At 27.1% G+C, this 22042-nt stretch overlaps 1 protein-coding gene across 2 annotated transcripts in view; it reads left to right on the top strand.

Annotated features, from left to right (window-relative positions):
- The window catches only part of LOC112683787 (contactin-4-like), a 577774-nt gene that overhangs the window by 477928 nt on the left and 77804 nt on the right, over positions 1-22042 (top strand). The gene's annotated exons all lie outside the window — the stretch shown is intronic.

The raw sequence follows: 22042 nt of genomic DNA on the forward strand, positions 1-22042 counted from the left end.
AAACTACTTAAAGAACTGAAGGTTGGTGATTAAATAGTATTAAGTGTTCCAAAAGTAGACCGAGGATCTATCGATAGTCAAAATATAAATGGGTTAGTGATAGACATACGGAACAACGTTTATCAAATTGGCACAGAAGTTGGTATAGTAAAAAATTGGTGTTCTAGAGAAGAACTTCAACTAGTGTCGAATAATGGTTTAGAAGACAGCAAAGTACAAAAAGACAAATTTGTGTCCATATGTGATGCAGTAGCAAACATCAATCAAAATCAAATCGCATTTTGACACAACAGGTTAAAGACAAGATAATGTATGATTCAGGGAAAGAATATTCGTTGGATATGGGACCCTACATGTGTAAAACTAAAGAGAGGAGATCAAAATCTATGCGTGTGTCAAAAATATAGATAAAATCATTAAACAAGGAGTTATACAAAAGTCAACATGCAACTATAGAAAACAGAATCCGGCATATAATCGACAAATCCCAATCCTTGTAATAGTGTATTAAAGGTTTAGAGCTCTGGGTACGGAGAAATCCATACTGTCCGACTTATTAGGAAAGCACACACGTAAGACTATCTATACATCTACGTTATCTCCAACGCGTACCCACACCGTCTGTTTATTAACAGATTCTATAGCAACGGCACTCAAAAAAAAAAAAAAAAAAAAACTGTACAGCTTCATTTCTTAACATTGAACAAGCATTTGACCGAATTTGACTTGAGGGTCTAACCTACAAACTCAATAAAATAGTTCCAGTATACGATACTAGTAATCTATGCCGACAATACTGCTATTCTGTCCATCAATAATAACCCCACCACTGCCCTTAAATACCTCTATAAACACTCTTCTAAAATCAAAACTTGGACAAATAAATGGAATACGAAAATAAATTAAAACAAATCTACCCATATTATATTCACCCTAAAAAAATACTACAATCAACAATAAATTATCCGATCAAATAAACTACTTAGGATTAACATTAGATAAGTACCATACATGGGGACTCCATTTAAAAATAAAAATACAAGCAGCAAACACAAGACTCCCCAAAATGCGTCCGTTATTTTAATCTGTATAATAGATAATAATCTATATGTCAATATAGATAACCCATCTGATCATATGGAATCCAAATATGGGAACCAGCCAAACCTTCCGACATTCATCCAATACAAGCCCACCAAAACATTACTCTTTGAATAATTACGGGAGGTCCATAGTACATCAGCAATGCTTCCCTTTACAAAGACCTTAACATTTCAACCATTAAAGAACAGCTATCATATATACAGACGATTCCATACCTTACTCGAATCCCACACAAACCCCTTTATAAAAAAATGTCCTCTCACACCTTACCCGAAAATCCAGACTGGCGCCTAAAAAAATAAACTGGTCCCATGACCTTTTATTATAAAAACTAAATTTTTTTTTTCATTTATTTATCATTAATTTAATTGATTAACAAATTATGAGAGTTTTGCTAATAGGCTTCTTCTCTTAATCATGTTACATATGTTAGTTTTGTTCTTCAATCATATTTATTTATTGTTATATATTATACAGATAGTAAAATTCTTTTAATAAAAAGAAAAAAAAATCTAGATTTACTAGATTACTACATTGAGTTCTGTTTCCTACGTAAGCAAAACAAGTATTGAAGGATTCTTATGAATTTAAATTAAATTCAATAAAATATTTTATTAAAATAAACTGGTTTAGAATAACCGTTGAAAAATAACTATGTAAATTAATTTTAATAAATTATTTGGTTCTCAGGAAAATAAATTCTTCTGTTGGAATAAAGTTCTATACAAAATCTTTAAAATTTGTATTAAAATGTACATGATAAAAATGATAAAGTTAAAAATATTTTTATTTTTTTTTTGTGATGTGATCGTAATTGTTAACAATTGTTTTAGTGTATATTGAACTATCACATTATTCGTTTTTCGTAAAATATAAAACTTTTATAGAATTTTAGTATATAGTAAGCACAAGATAAATATGACGGTAAAATTAATTTTCTTTGGAGTTACCAACAGTTTAATTATATAAAAATGATAAATAATTGTGACACATTATGGAGGAAGAGAAAAAATTTAAAAACTATAAGTAGTAAAATAATAAAAAATATATCTATGTAGTTATAGTATCAAATATGCCCTGTTATTCAATGTTTAATTTGTTTACAAATATTAAAAGGAACTAGATATTTATTCTCAGCACAAAATGTGAATATGGAAAGCATGCAAAACACTGAGAGATATAATACTGAAGTCGCATAATATGTGATTTGTCATATGAACGAAACAATAAAATAAATGATTTAAGTTATCAAACTTATTAAAGCTATAACCATCAATGAAAATTATTATTTTATAGTGGTGGACCATATAACCGGATGTTATAAATTAAGTGAAACAATAGTCGGTCGTCAGACGAATCCAAAATTATAACATAATTACAACAACTGAACACTAAATCAAATAAGGATCTGTGTTCCATGGTTATTAGAAATAGTATTATTATAACATTTTATAATATAATTAACGCAAAAAAGATTAAAAACACATGGAACACAAATTAAATATAAGATATAAATAATATTCACAGCCCATTGAACGAACCTTAGAATTTCGGTGTATTATAATCTACAAAATCATAAGCATAATAACATCCAAGGAGGAAGGATTTACGCGACTAATGAATTAACAAAGTATAATACTCATAAAAGTTTAAGAGGCATAATAAAATACAGTTGACACCATTAATTATAGAAAATTGAAGAAATACATAGAGAATACAACAAAATACAACGCTACAACGTATGTTCAAACACTTCATTGCTATAAAGGCAACTCGAAAATTATAATCTCTCATAATTTCATGTATCAAACAAAAAGCATTTTTTTCAATTTCAAATTTCATTCCGTTTTTGATTTAAAGAACTCCGTAATTTTTTTCATTTATACCTCATCAATTACAACTATAAGGTATTTGAGGTGCCTCAAAAATAACGCAGGATTCAAATTAAATTAAATATAAATTAAATTAATTTCTTTTAAAAAACAAAACAAATATATCATTCTCTTCAGGAGAATCTAAGGTTTAACCGTAAAAAACAATACTAGTTATATAACCATCCCTACTTGCCCTACAGGCGATTATTTTTTCCATAAAATTTACCATCACTCGAACACACATTACCCCCATCAAATTCGTTGAGGACACGACAAATTTCTTGCTTAAATCCCAAGACATTTCCAACTTTGTTCTGGTAAGCTCATGACTTGGTGTAACCCTATAAGAAAAAATCACATGGCGTCAAGTCTCAAAATCGAAGTGGGTAACTATGGTTTCCACGCAACGATATTGTCTGTCCAGGAATTTCTCACACAGCAGAGTGATTGTTTCTCTAGAAGTGATAATCTCGTTATAATAAATATGATAAAAATAATTTTTCAAAGTCAATATTTGGTCTTCAAACTATTATAGCCAGTAGCGGTTTGATAAATATTTACAAGTTTGATTTTATACAATACCAGTTACTTAATAGTTTGGTTTGAATTTTTTTCATACTGTATTTGGATTTCGAACCGAACCGAACCCTTAAAGTTTCAACCATCACTAATTACATCAATATAAATACATAAACAATATCGTATTTTCAGATTTTTAGGGGGAGGGGGTTAGTTTTTCTAAAAAATAAATTATTTAAAAAAATATATATATATTATATATGAACAAATAATTATATTATTATAATATTATTACACATATATAAACGTCATGTCACTGCATGGCCGTTTACACGCTTTTTGATATTAGAATCTATTGTGATATCGTGACCATTCGAGTTCACCTGTAGTCAGATGATTACCGAACTGCGATATAGTACAATGGTAGCCAACTCTCGTTAGATGTGCATCGATCACGAGTGTCTGGGACGTACGTCAACATTTTTACGCGAAACCTATAGCAATCAAATATTCACTGTGATAGTTATTGGCGACTGCTTCGATCTGTGAACTCAACCGATACTATAAATTATTATTATTGTTAATACAATATAGTCTCGGCCTCCCGTGGGTCGTCATGCGTATGTACGACGTGTTCGCATACACCGTTACAATATATTCGCCATTTATTATTTACGATAATTCATCTTTAACGACCTGCGCAGTAATAATACAATAATACGATTTACAAGGGACGGCCCACGATAGGATTGTCAACCTATTATTCAGTTATCTCCTATATATTCAGTCGCGTTAAATTGTTTAAAGATTTTATGCTATGAATTATCATAAACAATCGATTTCAATTATCAGATCGAATAATTATTTACAAGATATTTTCCTTTCTCCCCCAATTGTAAACTTGAGTGATTTACTACTATTTCATTTTGAACCCTGATCACTCGTCACACCATCATTAGAGACGAATATCTAATACAGGGTGGTCCAACCTTTTGTGGTTCATGGGCCAATTTACACTTTCTTAAACACAACGGGGGCCGCCAGAAGAAAAAAAAATTATATTTTGTCTGTTTATATTTTATTTTATAATTTAAAATTATGCGCACATTATTATATATTATTAATGCTCACGATTTTGAATAGAATTCACGCCGTCCATCGTGTCTTATCATAGGAACTCCCATCGTATTCCTACGTTTTATAACATAAACACTATAAACTATAAATATAAAATGTAAAATGTATACGATCATATTACGATTTTTTTAAAATATTATTGTGACTTTAATTTTTAGTTAGTAAAATAAATAATTAATTTAACTGGGGGGGGGGGGGGGGCAAAAAATAGATCTAATGTGCATATTTTACGAGCCACAGCGATTCCAAATGTAATATTAAATGTTCACAATAAGTGTTGAAGTTGATAATTTAAAAATGTCCTCGATTTACCAGCACTTTTATTTTAATACACCCCAAGTAGGGATTTTAAACAAATGGCTAACATTTTTAATTTCATCTCAACCTCTTGAGAAATAAATCCGATATTGCTCTTATAATATTTATGGCACCCGGGCGGCTTCACTATTTACACAAGGGAAAAAAACAACTCCAGTCCAATCATATGTTTTTTTTAATTATATCCAATAATTCGTTGTTTACGACTAACATGCGCCATGAAATGCATTATTGAATAACTTCTGACACTGTTTTATGCATTAGACTACATAACTATGTCGTTTGAACATAATTCTTATGTGGATCAATTACTTGCTGTAATTTTTGATCTGGAGTTTTAAATTGTTAGGAATACTTATACTCTTGGATACGAGCTAGCTGAAAACAATCACATCATGAAGCTATCTTATCAAACCAAAAAAACCACTTAAATTCCTATATTATTTTTAGTAATTAACACTGAAGTGTTTATGTCCCTTGCAAGACATTATTGTAATTTTAAATCACTTTAATCATAATTTAAATGTATTAATTAAAACCATAGTGTTATTGCTGTTCTCCATTGTTTCATTTGCATGATGAACACACATTCATAAATACAATTTTTCGTTTAAAATAATCATTCTTGCATGTTTATTATTGAAATTGTACGCAAAGTAAAAAAATACTAATGGCCGAGTCATCTGTAAAGTTTTGCAGTATTCTAGTTTTAAAATGGCAAACTACTTACACAGTTTTATTATGAAACATTTTGGTTCAAATTGACCAAAAATATTGTTAGCAAACTATTGTATAATTACTATACCAGTTTTTTTTTAGCACTGCTCGATCTTTACTTCTGTTATTCAACTTTTACTTTTTGTCATTAAATTTAATCCATTTTCGACGCTCGTAGCTATTAACGTTTTCTACCCTGTTGGAAGGAAAAGTTTTTTCTAAAGAATTATGAATTTGACACAATAACACGATTAAAGGTATAACCAATGGGTTTATCACACAAGGTCGTCGTCATTAATTTTGGTATCGTCTCCAGTTTTCTTTATTTAACTATATTTCAAAGCATGGAAATTAAAAATAATATGCAAAATAAATATAATTTGGCAAGGTATAATTAAAGTATAAAATATATCACATTATCGTTTAAAAGTATGACCTACAATTTTCATTTTAATTTAAAATGTAATAAATAATTACTAATTAAAACAGTAATATTTACCGAAGAAAATTAAAAACAATTAGAAATAATTTGGTTCAACAAAAAGAAAAAACTCATTACACAAAGTGGTTCGAACTAGAAAAAAAATGATATGCCCCCTGGGAATACAATTGTTGTACTAACGGCATCAGGCACGTTTTACTATTAAATTCAACTATCAAACAGTCACTGTTCAGTGTAAAATATTATACTTTATTTTTTTAGATTTGTCAAGAATAATAACGTGTAAAGGATTAATTTAATTTATCCATGAACATGACAAAATAATCAACAATAAATAAATACATGGCAACAATTTTGTACAAAGAAGGATCAGAGTAGATGCGGATCGAATTGCGTAATTATTCATCCAACAGCTTATGCTTTATCGAATAAATTTACTGCCGCGTGACACTCATCTGCATTTTTAATATTTATATGATCAACATATGAGTAACACGGACAGCTTTAACGGACCGATGTGAAATGTAGTGCAAATCTCGCACGTCCATTAGAGTTTATTTAATCAATTCGGTGGAAATGTTTCGGAAATTATTTGAAATCAAATCAGCGACTCGATTTCGTTTCTTTTACAATTATTTGTACTTACGATAAACGTTCACTGTCGACTGTCTTAAATGTTTACGATTACTTCCAAAAACTGTCATTAATTAATACATTAAATGCCCGATTTTGGTGACAGTTTAGTGGTTGATTATGAGAAACTTTAAAACCTATTTCATGGAACTAATTTCGAATTTCATTACATAATTATATATGCTACGTGGATACGAAAAAGGTTTAGTATATTTTTTGTTTCAATTTTGTTTAGATAATATTAGGGTCATCGTAGTGAAGCCAATTTTCTTAGCCGACCAAAATAGTAAAGTGTCGTCATTCTCAATAATTATTACTTCATTAATTATTTTTATGAGTTTAAGTAGACATAATATTATATTTTGTCGAATGTAATATGTATATAAACATATACATATCCATCATTATATACATTTTAATTTGAAATAAATATAGTTTCATTTATATATTAGTATTGTAGTTATTATTATTATTATTTTTTTTTTATAAAATAATTTTGTAGCGAGTGTTTTTAATAACGGTTTTTTTTTTCACAACAAAAATTAATTTTTTGAAATGTAATGTTAATTAACAGCACTTGCAAGTAGTGTATTTAACCAGCTCCGGGGAAAATTCTTGATCTTTGATGTAATAATAATAATTATAACAATAATAATAATAACAATATTACGATCAAAGAGAGCAGCGTTAATGTTTGATGATCCTCCTCGGATGATGCACAGGACACTTTATTGTTGCAAGGTGATAGTAATACGGTGATTTTAATATTCAAATTTACTTAAATAGCATAATGATTTTGGTTTATCGATAGCCAGTGTTGGGAATAGATAATGCAAAATTTATCTAGATCAAAATGAAGGATAATATGTCCAAACCCATCTAGATAAAGATAAAAGATAAAAAAAAAGATATTTTCAAAAAATGTTATTTTTCGGTCAATATTTCATATTCTAATAATATCTATGAAGACTCAATTATAATCAATATTATCAATAAGTACCTAGGTGTTAAATGTTTATTATAGTAATGTAATGTACCATTAAGCATTATTTATACAAAATGTACAATATTCAATGATAGTTAATCACTAAAATTTTACAAAAAAATAAAAAATAAAATGTTACAAAAAAAAAAAAAAAAATGAAAATTGCTCTCTACGTATCAGGATGAATACAAAATACATAAAAAATTATTTTAAGTTAACAATATTGTTTTTCATATAATATTAATTTGATGATTTTCATTATTCTTTAAGTAGTTACGACTTTACGGGTTCCAAGAGTGAAGTATTGACTATTCAGCGTATGAGTTACATGTGTATGCTAAAATTAAATACCTACTATATTTAGAACTTCCCTGGAAAAATAAGAAATTAAGTTTAAAAATATTATATATAAAAATATATACCAAAAATATTTACCCGATATGAAAATTCAAACAAAATTTCATACCAAGAAATAATAATTACTCATTAATAATACATGAATTATGATTATGAATACAAAATCTATATGTATAAAAGAAAGGTTAGTTACAGAATTTATAATTCAAGAACGGCTGGACCGATTTTTATGATCTCTGATTTGTTGGATTCGTCTCTGTACAAGAATAAAAATAGCTCTAATCTTGGCAAGAATACAGACAATTATCTAGATAATTAAAAATGTTATCATAGATAAGTAATTAGATAGCTTAGCGTTATTTATCTAGATAAGATAAAAGATGACAAAAAATCTATCTAGATAATTGATTTAGATAAATAAGTCCCAACATTGTCGATAGCCCTCTTATTTACGATCACATATCTCTAAAGTATAATTCGATGGCAACATTTATATTGTATATTTCAACCACCTAGTGACAAATGTATAATGGTGATATAAACTCCATAGCGTAAGCCGTATGTTTATTAAAAATAAGATGCTTTCACCATTACATATTATAGTGGCCGACAATTATTATTATTGATTTTTCCAACATCTCTACCACCGTCTACCTACCCGCCCATTATATTTAATTATAAGCGACTAAAACGTAATTTCGTACACTCGTAAGTGATTTGTAAAGTGTACATACTATACAAGGGGTTAAATTGGCAGCGGCGCACGCAGGGAAGAGGGGAATTAAGGGGTTGTAACCCCCCAAAATTTTCTCCTATATATAGGTTAAAATTTACAAATTTTACAAGTTTGAAAATAAAGAGCTAGTATTGAATAAATAGTATCATTAATTATAGAATAGTCTATTCTATTATCAATGCTATTATTTAAGTCAAAATATATTAAAGATTTGCATAATTTTGTTAATTGTAAAATGTGTTATATTTTTACCTTGCCCCCCCTCCCCGAAAAAAAAATCCTGTATCCGTCCCTGCAACTTGGAAATAAAAACAAATATCCATTTAAAAATATGTAAATTTTTGTTAATTTTTGGTACCTATATTCTAAGTAGAGATTAATCCGTTAGTTTTCTGTTATTTGTTATTATTTGTGTTATCTGTTAATATTATTTGTTAATTCAGTTTTCAACAATAAAAAAAAAGTAAACCCAAGCTGCTAATATTCTTAGAATGATATAAATTTATTAGTGTTTCATGGTAAAAATAAATGGCAGCAACTACTAGTTAGATAATAATTTGGAATCCTCGGCCATAAGCACATTAGTTTCTGTCTGACTTTGTTTTTGATTGAGTGTTTCTTGAATCGGTTAGTGTCATGATAGTTTCATTACGAATAATTTATGTAAAGAAATATAAAAAAAAATTTTAAAATGCCAAAAATTGCGTCGTCTGTCGTCTAAAACAAGTTATGACACTGTCTCTTGATTTATTAACGACAATCTGATGAATTTTTTTTTTACAAAATCCAGATTATCAATATAAAGTGCTTCTCCTTGTAACAGACGCGGCACCTTATATGATAAAAACTGGAGAAGCTTTGACAAAATTCTACTCAAGCATGATATATGTAAACTGTTAGCCCACGGGTTAAATAGAGTATAAAAAAAAATTCCCGAAATTTTTCTATAAGTAAACAAGCTGGTAAATAATGGGAAAAAAATATTGCTTAAATCACCGGACCGAGTAGAAATATATAAAAATATTATGAAAAGTAAACTACCACCGGAGCCTGTGATCATAAGGTGGGTACCATGATTGGAAGCAACTTTATTTTATGCGGATCATTTTAATAAATTTAAAATTTTTATTAATCTATTGGATGAAGATGTACAGACTATCAAGAAATTGAAGAGGGTCATAATTTATCAATAAGCATCAATAATTTTTGATTTGACTTTCATAAAATCACATTTGCCAATTTTTCCCCAGGCATTAACCTAGTTAGAAACCCGAAATGTATCCCTCAATATACAAATTGAAATATTTGAAACTACAGAAGAAAGTCTTAAAAAAATAAATAACGAGAAAAGACAAATTATGACTCACAAATTTAACTCCGTTATGGGAAAATACACAGGTTACGCTCTCCTAAAAAAAAAAAAAAAAACGACTGCATAAATGCTACGAAAAATATAAATATTGAACAACAGCCTGCAATCGTCGCTTGCTACAAAATGAGTCCTATCACTTCTGCTGAAGTAGAACGAACATTTTCCAAATTAAAAGACATATTGAGTGATAGATGGTACAATTTTTCTATAAACAATTTTGAAATGTATAACATTGTAAATTTTAAATCAATAAAAAAATTAATTTTTTATATATGTATAATAGTTAAAATTAAAATTAAATAGTTTAACTCTGTTGGTATGATTTTTTTTTTTTTTGTATATATTTTTATCAATCTTTTAATTATTAATTACTCATTAATTTTTTGCTAATCCTGTAATAGTAGAAAAAACTGGATAAATAAAGTATAATTTAAGGGTTTAAATCAATGTACTTTGAATGTTTACAACGTTATGGTAAGTATTAAGCAATTTTAGGCAAAATATACATTTTTGCACGATTTAATCACTTAACTGCATGTTTTTGAAATTTTTAAGTTATGAACTGCACATTTTTTTGATTTTTACTGCATGAAAATCCGATCTCTAGTTATAAATTATAATATAACTATTATCTAAAGGTAGATTGGTAGATTAAAATTATTAAAATGTTCAAAAATTAAAAAAAAAATCAGAAAATCGACAAATAACATTCTATTGGTACGAAAAACACCAAAAATTAAATACAAATATTAAACAGAACAAACATTATTTCATTTTCTAAATCATACTGAAATACTACAAATAGTAAAGTATAACACGAGTGTATACATCGTGTGTAAGTTATCCGGAAAAGTGTTCTGCCGTACAATACATAAAAACTAAAATTGCTAACCAGAAGTCATATTTTTAAAACGAGTAACGTATAAACGAATCCACGTCATCAATAACCACAGATTCGAATAAAAAAAATTGCTTACATTGAATTTGGTTACATTTAAATAGAATTTTAAATGTAATAATATTATAAAAAAATAAATAAAATAAATAATCCATTAATTATAAATATTTATTCACGCTTAAATCATGGAACAGATATCATTCGTGTTTGATTTGGGCATTTCTGTTTCAAAAAAATCGAATGAAATTTTATTCCAGCTGCATCATACCTAGACACCATACAGCTATATACTGGTTTCTCGTGCTATAAAACTATCTAGAACATCCGGTACACATCTATTGTACGTGTGCATCATTTACGTTTACATGTCGGTGGAAACCATACAATCCTGTCTATCCATTAACTTGTTTTGTCTAATTAGTTTATGCTCGTTACAGTACGCATATTGTATTATCAAATTGTATAAACGTCCACCACCATGTTAAATTCTTGCGAAACATTTCGTTATTATACTATAAGTTCATTGCCGTCCAAACCCAGCGATTCGATCGGTTATATCAGATAATAAAACAATAAAATAAAATAATTTGATTATAACAACTCGGTACACTCGTTATACTCATAATGGATATTCGAAAGCGTTTTTCTAGAAATACTTGCCGACTTATTTCAGAAATGTCGTATTTCACCCTTGGAATTGTAATTGCATGATAATAACGGTAGTAATAACGCTAGTGGTAGCGGTAGCAGTGAGAGTAAGAAAAAACGTCCCCACGAGGAGACATTCCTTGCAGTTAAATGTACAGTACGTGGATAATAATCGTTCAGTTTATTTTTCACGCAAAACACTATATGCATACATTACCAAGAAACGAAAATTCAGATTAATAGGCTACATAAGATTATTACTCTCTTCGGTTCTATAAAAATAATTGAATTGTTTTTTTTTTTTAAACTAATACACACAAACACTTGTTTAGATCACATTTTATTTGACTCTTTATTTTCTATCAAGTCCTAGTTTAATGGAATCATTTATATTTTATCAAATTTCTAGTATATTTCCATTCATATACGTTCCAAGTAAAATAGTATTTTTTTATTTTAAATGAATTTGTTAATAATAAATAAATACTTCCAAAGCTCCAATACAAGGAAAGAGAGGGTGATGAAGAAAGAAGCGAGGTCAAATATATTTTTTTTTTAAAGTCCGGACTTTTACAGTTTTTAGATTTTTTTTCGGCAACTGACTTTTCTTGGTAGTTCAAATTTTTTAAATTCATAATTAATCATTCAATGACAGTTAATTTGAATAATTTACAGGGTATTGAACAATCACATAGCTAACCTGCATTCGTATTTATAGTTTTAAAGAATTTAATATTAGAATTTGTGTTTAAAATAAAACATAAATATATATTTAAAATGCAACAGTATTGTATATTTTTAAGTACATCACCGACGGTAGTAATGCAATGAAAAATAAATAACTGAATATAAATAACAAATTTGTTCTTTGGAATATTTTGAATTAAATTGAAAAACAAAAGGGGTTTAAAATGCGAATATATACGTAACAAATCAATTATAATAATGCGAATGCATGTATAGTATAAATTGTTAGTTTCGAAAAAAAATAATTCGTTGGCTGTAAAACTTGATTTATATTATATTGATATGATTTATGACAATCAAAAAATGTGTTAAGAAAAATTGTATTTTTACAACCCATGTTTATATTATAATTATATTTATATAATAATATAATGTATACACACTTTAAAGGATGCTCGATACAAAATAATATCTTTACAATATAAACGATCGTAACGTTTACAAATTATTTAAAATTGTTTAGTCCTAAGTATCTAAGTTTATTGCAATTTTAAACATTTCTAAGGGTGAAAAATTAGAAAAAAAAATTTAATTCAGTATTCAATACTTATATAAAAGAATTATTAAAACGGTCAATGTTATTATAACTATTTCAATTTTAAACAGAATATGCTAAGCTAAAAATCAGAGTCTTAACTAATGTAATATTTTCAAAGATAGTAACATAACTAACAACTAAAATGTATAAATATATTTGTATATTTTATATAAAGTTTTCATTGATATATTTTAATTATAATTTTAGTTTTGAATTAAACTATAAAATATTTTTGCAAACCGTTTTATTTTAACTTTAACTTAATTATGCCCAAAAACTAAGCTGTATAATTTATTTTGAAACATAACAAACATTGCTAAGATGTAGACAAAATAATAATTTTCTTTTAGACTATCATACTTTTATATATAACAAGCACTTTATAAAGTTACTCTGGTGGTAACTTTTAATCACTTATATCAATAAAAAAGACTTATTTTAAAAAATAATTAGCTCATTAGATAATTATTTTCCATTATGATGATTTCAATCGTGCAATACAAAACACAATAACCATAAAATAATTAACTTAAACCATGTTTCTATAAAAGTTATTTTTAAATACCATTCACATTTTTATAGCTGAAATAACAACTGAAATATTTTAAATTATTCGCACAACAAAAAAGTTAGCAATATATTGATAAACAATTTACATACATGTATAATAAGTATTTTTATTGATTTTCCAAAGTACAAATGGTTCTACGGTCATATTTTTTGGTCACAAAAAAAATATGTTTATGCATATTTGAATGTGCTTTAGAATAATTAATTTAAGTTTATATAGCAAAACAAAAAAAAAAAAAAAAAGTAGTTTCCTTAAAATTCCATCAAAATTCCACACTAATAACTATTTATGTGATACATTTAAAAAAGAAAATCATTCGGTTAAACTACACTAGGTACAGTTATACATTTAAAACTAAACAAAATCATTAATTAAAAAAAAAATTTCAATGAAAATAAATACTAATATTATTCAACATTTTCTAAAAAAGAATAAGGTATCTACTCCTAAAGTGTTGTTTAGTGTATTTTTAGAGGAGAATATTTTTTGTTCGTTTCTAATTAATACGTTCACGGACATATTTTGAAAAATGTAATTTCTTCAATAAAAAACTTTAGATAGAAAAAAATTCTCATTTTACTCACCATGCGCGCATCTTAGAATTCGGACATTAAATTATTATCATTCAATTTAATTATTAGTATTTTATTTTTATCGTCTCGTATTTGTAAATAAAAAACATAATTTCGAAAAACCGAATGATACCGATAAACGTACATAATTTTAGTAAACACTATCACCTTCATAACGGCATAAACAACATCGTTTTAGGGGTACATATTATTATAATATTATAACAGTAATTAAACGCGGGGGCTTGTCTTGTATATTAAATACGTAATGCGTATTAACCCAACACGGAAGTGCTGTCCGTCCGTTCGCCCGTTTAGTGTTTCGAGCGGATTGTTGTTTCTATTATCATATAAACCCTATATTTGCCGCTTTAATTTTCCAGGCGGCAAATTTTCTTTCTGCCTCCACCCGATTAGTATTACTCCGGTTCCGTTCATTTTCTCGCATGCTTTTGATTTAGTTTTTTTTCCCCATCGTCTGTGACAAAAGGAAAGTAAAAATGGCGGAAATCTGGAAAATTAGTAGCCGTACAGAATCGAATAGAAGTGGCAATAGGAAGATAGTAGTCCCGTACATATACAACGCGATATAATGTTATAATATATTGCCGATTCGCGCATACATCACTCGCATAGACATCGCATAGATTATTTTCCAAAAACGCCATGAATTCATTTCACGGACGTATATATAACGCACAAGCGGCACACACAGGCCTTTTCACCTTTCCGTGTCTCCCCTAATCCTTAAAATATCATCCACTCTTCTTCTTTCCAAATACACCACTCGTGAACTTCACCCCTTTCGCGCACCGGAGCACGATGTTGGGTCACAATTCATCAAGCAGATGACTGCAATGTGTGGCGCCACCACTAAGCTGTTCTATAATAAGTATTGACAAACGGTTGTCGCGGTCAATTCTGTACCATAATCACACTATACACTCAATATCGTTATTATCATCACCTTCGCTGTACTCAACAATCTACTCCCTCGCGATGGCATAATCAAACTTCCTCCCGATCGAACACCGGACGAAGGTACATTTGCTGGCCGAGTAAAGTTAACCAAATTAATCCGGCGATCTTACTATTTTTACGGAATATATTTTATTTATAATTGTCCGTATCAGTTGATAAATAAAAAACGTTATTATCAACGTTTGAACTTTATCAAAAGACATTTTTCGCCAGCCTATATCACCAGTTTTTAATCTTACCGAGGTACATGAAAAGTATCAATAATATAATAATAATTATTAATGTACCAACTGATCAGTGAATCAGTTACTTCTACATATTTGATATTTCCTACTTATATTTTTGAACGCTATTAGTGATTTATCAATTAACAGTATTAGTCAACATTATTATTTATTGGCCAAAGTAGCTGATGAAATTATAATTATAAAATGATTCCTAACGTTTATTTGACAAATTTGTCGTAATAGTTTCCAGCTGATGAGATATTGTGTTATTTTTTTTCTTGAAAAGAGTACCTGACACACATGTTCCCTGTATAATACATTGCTCGTTGTATATCTATAGCTTGAATTGAAACAAAGTATAACTCTCGAGCCTAGTGCGATGGAATTTGAGTGTCGATAAATATTTTTGCTAAAGTAACAATAATAATTACGTTAGTCATTTTCTAATTTTCTAAATGTCACATAGTTTTTTTTCAACTATGATGAAAAAAAAAATAAAAAACTGTGGTGATGAATATTACTTCCTTATTAACAACAATGGGTGAAGAATATATAATAAAAACCTTTCCACCGACAAACCTTAAAACCGACGACACTTGAAAATAACTTTTTCATAAAAGTTTATTATTCCTAATTTATTTAAGATTGATAAATACACTGAATTTATTTCAATGTGCTTTCGTCCCATCCGCAGCATACATTTTTCCATTATATATCTATAAAAGTTAATTGGAGAAACTTATCAATTTGGTAATAATTAATATTATTAATAATATTGTTATTATATTAAATTTAATAAACATTTTATATTATTACACATTGTCCATACATTTATATACTATGCGTTAAGTCGTTTAATCATTGCAAGTGAATCACAAGTAATAAAGTACATTTACTGACATCATCATTTTTAAAAATGTAATAGTTGTATTTTTGAAAAATTGATGTGATACAAAAAGTATCAAGCTCTACTCCACCTTTAAATTTCAAGATCAAATTTTCCCTGACAGTTTGTGTTGATTAATACTTCTGGTTTCATCACTTTTTCCATATCTCTTCCAGCTATATCAGGCTTAAAAACTGAAATAATTCGAAAAAAACGATTGTGGTAAAGAGTCACGTTTTATGTGATATCGTTTTCCATTGTCATCGGGAGGGATAACTCTTGAGAAGCTTCAATCGACGTCGTAGAAAAAAAATCCATAGATTTGTCGCTTAGCTCTTTCAACAGTGTCGCTTATTCCCTTAAAAAGATGTTTGTTCCCTAATTTTAGAATAGTAATGTCACTTGTCTCGAAATATCTAAAATCTTGTACTTACTAAATCTCATTACTAAATTGTCATAATAACACTAGCGCTAGTGCGATCGAAACATCTACCTGATGGTTATTACGTAGTCTACATTGTGTCACTTAGCCCCTAAATATCGCATAGCCCTATTTACCTTTTACCAGTCGATATGTAGGTATCAAAATTTAATTTGAACATGATTAGATATTTATATATTAGCAATAATGCATTAGTTCTGGATTCCATTATGTTTAATCATGGGCCTATAGAATCTTTTAAGTTTTTTATATGGATTATTATAACTTTATATGCTGTACAAATACAATACATAATGTCGATCTGTAGTAAGTCAATTTTCACATGTGATATTCGCGAGTGCTATCTTTCAATCATGTGTTTGGACTTTTTTTTGTAATTTAAATGAAAACCAAAACAGAATTGTATTGTTTATTTGAAAAACTGTTTTCTGAAAAATTAGAAGATAATTTATTTTATTTAGGAAATTAAAAATGTTTAAATATAATTAATGAATTGAAAGGTGGCAAGAAATGTCTTCGTTAGGTGTGTTATATTTATATGTTAAAAATAATCTATATTAACTAATAACTAATTGTTTCTTAAACTGTTTGACTTTTTTTTTTTTTTAATTTATGTTTTAATATTTCAAAAAGTACACAATGCTTTACATGCATGAATAATGTTGATATTAATCGATAAAAGTCGATATTACCCAAATGTTAACATTATCCAAAATATAGCTGACGATGAATTTTCAATTCGAAACCAGTCATATTATTCAAAAATAATAATACTCCAGACTAAGCCATTATTTATTTATTTATACATAGATACACTATCTATGATATAGTCGTGTAATCTATTATTATGCATAACAGCTTTTTATATTTTATTTATTTAAGTATTATTATTTATGTATTTTTGATAGAATATAAATATTATTGGACCAAATATATATATATTGCCCTTGTCTCCCTCTCCCTTGATTAAAAAAATATCTATGGGTGCCCTTGATCACATTGCATTGCCATAATAGTATATATTATGAGCCATAATAGTATATACGAACCATAATGATTATACCATTATACCACTGTCTTTTATTAATGGTTATCGATCTCACACTATTCCAAGTAGGTACATAAATACTTTAAATAATATTCCTTCTGAAATTCAGCGGTAAACGCGTTCGGATTTTGACTTCGATCATTCGATTATATTGAAAACTCATCGACTATTGAATTCATAGCCTAAAAACTACATTTTTTTTCATAAAATTTAATTTATTTATTGTTGTTGTTCTTCTTCTCTGCTAAATGCATTGCCTTGTCGTTGCAAATCTGGATCGCCATTCTTCTCTGTTAGAAGCCAGTCTTTTCATGTCTATATATCGACTACAGTCAGCTTGTTTTATCATTTCATCTATACATGCCTTCCTCGGTCTACCTCTTCCTTTGTACCTCTTCCTTTCCAGAACATTTATGGTTCACTAACACTTTATACCTAATCAAAAATATTCATATATAAGAGAAACTATATCAATATCATTACTACATTTATTTTTGGCTTCAATAAAAAAATAACTTATCTGTTTTTACTCCAGCAATGGTGACTAATAAAATTTCACCCTATTATGCACTTAACTTTTATAAAATAATTTGAAAAAATGATTTATTTATAACATTTATTAATTTATAAAATATTTATGCGTAATAAGTATAATATTATATATAGGTAATATTATTCATGAAACCAGCAACCTTAATTTCAGCACAAATAACCATAATTCAATCAAATCTTAAATGTATTAATTAGTAAAAATTATATTTTTTGTCTAAAGTACAGATAAATTCAAAACATTAAGAAATGTACGGAAATACTTAAATAAAAATCTATTTTATATACACTTCATATTAATCTCTTATATTATAATGAGTAGAGTGAAACACATTAAACTATTAGCCATTAAAAATCGATTGCAATTATTATTATTTGACCATAATATATATAAATACCATGCAAATATTAATACTTTAAATGAAATGCTAGTCTCAGCTTTATAATTCAGAAAAGGTTAGGTATAAAATCGGTATAAAATTGATGAAATACTGAAGGTATACAAAAAGAAAAAAATCCAGTAAAAATTTCTAAAGTTTAAATAAACTAGCTGAAAACTTATTTTGTAAACTTTCATTCATCTAGACGAAAATAAACTTGAATATTTCATAATGTTTCTACTGAAATTTTGCTCAAGGTCATTATTAATAAAAAAAATTAAAAAATAAAAATATAATACACCAAAGATAATAGTTATGTTGAAAAATATTATAAATTCGGTTAGTTATAATTTAAATGCGTTTAATATTTATTTTTACAATGTACTGAAAATAAATAATATGTGCATTTTAAAATCACTATATAAGTGAACCAAAGTCATTGATAGGTAATTATAATGACAAAAAAAAGCAAATCTTTTTTCAATATTGAAATTATTAATGTTTGAAACACTAAAATATTCGTTGGAAAGTAAAGGATTGTAATTTAAAATACTCAGTTATAAAAAAAATAATGTATTTGATAATTTGTAATCACATTGTAAATAATTAAAACTTCCACAAGAAAGCCCTATAAAGTAATTTATATTGTAAACAAAAAAAAAAAAAAATTGTTAATTCGAAAAAATTTAAACCATTACCATTCAAACTTCCAAGAGGAAGTAAATTAATAGAACTCTCAATATTAATTTACAGTTATGAATATTATTATTAGCTTTCATCATGCGGTTTACGTATAAAAAAAGGAAGCCATAAATATTTTTATTCACAACTAATTTACTTTTTTATTTTTTGTTTTTGTTTTTCGTGTACTATACATGAAAATATTGATATTACAAATAATGTCAAAGTAAATTTGTTGACCGTTTTTACAACACAAAAAATGATATATTTTTTTAACATGTACATTATAAGGCTGTGATTAAATTAATATTATAAAATACAAAAAACTTGTCGGTTGTATTCGAATGTCAGCAAGTTAAAGACAATATAGCTATAATTTCTAATTGAACAATTTTTATTTTTTTCTTACGATCAATATGACAGAAATAATGTACAATATAAGCATTTGTACAATATTATATGTGACATTTCAATAAATACTTCCTTAAAAGGGACTGGGTAAATATGATTATTTTTTTTTTATATTAGATTTGAAGTACAGTTGGTCTATAAATTATATATTTGTTTGATTTTAAAATAAAAACCGTTGTTTCATTTAGAAATAACGTATTATGCATGTGGTACTTTTTTTTATTAAACTCCTTAACATACATGAATAGTAAGTAAAATAATAACAGAATAAGTAAAATAATTTTCTAAACAGTGTGTTAATTTTTATATTTTTAGAATAGCTTAAAAGATATTATTTTTAATGTTATACGAATAACTCGATATTTACAAATATTTCGTACCATTGAATAAATACTCCAACTTTTACCTACAACGTTCAATTTGAATTTATGTTCATTCCAACTCGTATACATGTATATTATATATAATAAACGTGAATAAGTATAATTTCAAGAACTTTATTTCAGATAAAACTTTTGTTCGCTATAGGTTTGCGAACATTTAATATCAAAACCGTTTGATAAAGTTTAGTTTTCTTTTCAATCATTGTAACTTAAATTTCTATAATACTTGTATCTATTGTTTTTATTTCAACTGTTTTAAGTTTCTGTACCTATATTATAGTTAAATATAGTATTTATAATGCAATACAAGGCAATTATTAAAAAAAAATTGAATTATACGTTAAATATACACTGCAAACTTGGTAGTGTACACTATTCCCATTAAAAAATTATCTCTATACTGAGCTTCAATAATTTAAATACACTTTGTTTATGTATTTTGTTAATTTCTGATCAAATAATATAGTTATAAAACATCTAAATTCAAGTGAAATATTATTATTAGTTTAAACTAAGAAAAAATTATTATCATGTTTTTACCAAACATATTTGTATTCATACCAATATTTGTATTTTACATTGATAGTTAACACCCATAACACAAAAACAGAAATTATGAAATATAGATACAACATTTCATCGATTTAAATTATATCATCGGTTTTAAAAGACTTAAGGCTTTAGCAAGGCTTAAAAATCATGTGTGCAAATTACTTAAACAACTGTACAAGCTTATTTATCCTAGCTACGTTTTCGTAAAGTTTTTAAAAATAATTATACCTGAATTTATTTGAATAAGAAAGTATACATTCACATGATATTCTAACTGAAAATCGTATTTTATTATAATATAACCAACTTAATGTATATTATTACTAGAAGTATAATTAGTATTAATGTTATTATTTATGTTTGATGTTTGTAGTAAATATTACCTCATACGATACAGATCTTAAATATATGACGTTAATATTAAATGTTCAAATAATGATTATAAGTTATATATGTTAAAGTTCTCAACAGAAAAAAATGTTGAAGTTAAATAATTCAAACTATAAATGGTTATAATACGTGAATGATTTATCAAATGAACAATATATGTTTTATATAAATAATGATTAAACAGTAACGAAATAAATTATTCAACGATATCATCATAAAGTGCATAGTTATACAAACTACACGAATGCAAAACATATCATAATGCTTTTTATTTAAACCGTTTTGAATTTAAGCCGTCTAATAATCTTATTGTACGTTTTCATGTGTTGTACTTTTTTTTTGCCTATACCGTTCAGTCTATACTGTAGACTATACTGTACATGCAGTTTCAGGAGTGTCTAAGGTTTATTGTTTGAAAGCTAGCTATAACTAGAATTTGCTCAAACCAATAAAGCCACGACTCAGTACATAGATTCGTTTTTCTCGAAAGAATCCCCCATATTATAGTATTTTCGAGGTGGATTTGTATAATTGTATTGGTTTGTTATTTTCCGCGTTTTCAAAAACGTGATTTCGGTGCGCTTAATTTTACGAACATAGAGGACATTGCAACGGCTAGTTAAACATTTTTAAATTAATCCTAATAACATTAAGATTTTTATACCACAGAACTCGAAATTTGTAGAAAGAAAAATAATGTGTATAATAAACAGTTTTCAGTGATTTAATTTTTCGTGTATATTTCGCACGATATGTCCAATTCGATACTCGAATTGTTTTACAGCTTTCGAATTGTTATTGCTTATATTTATGATTTGAAACTTATTAATATAGTAGAACTTTATTGTTCGAAATAAAGTATGGTTATTTAAATAACGTTTGATGAATCATGAATAATCACAATTTTTATTTAATATTCTAATCTAGAATTTAAATTTTAAAAA

This window comes from Sipha flava, unplaced genomic scaffold (genome assembly GCF_003268045.1).
Source record: "Sipha flava isolate LNK unplaced genomic scaffold, YSA_version1 236_pilon_pilon, whole genome shotgun sequence".
Lineage (NCBI taxonomy): Eukaryota > Metazoa > Arthropoda > Insecta > Hemiptera > Aphididae > Sipha > Sipha flava.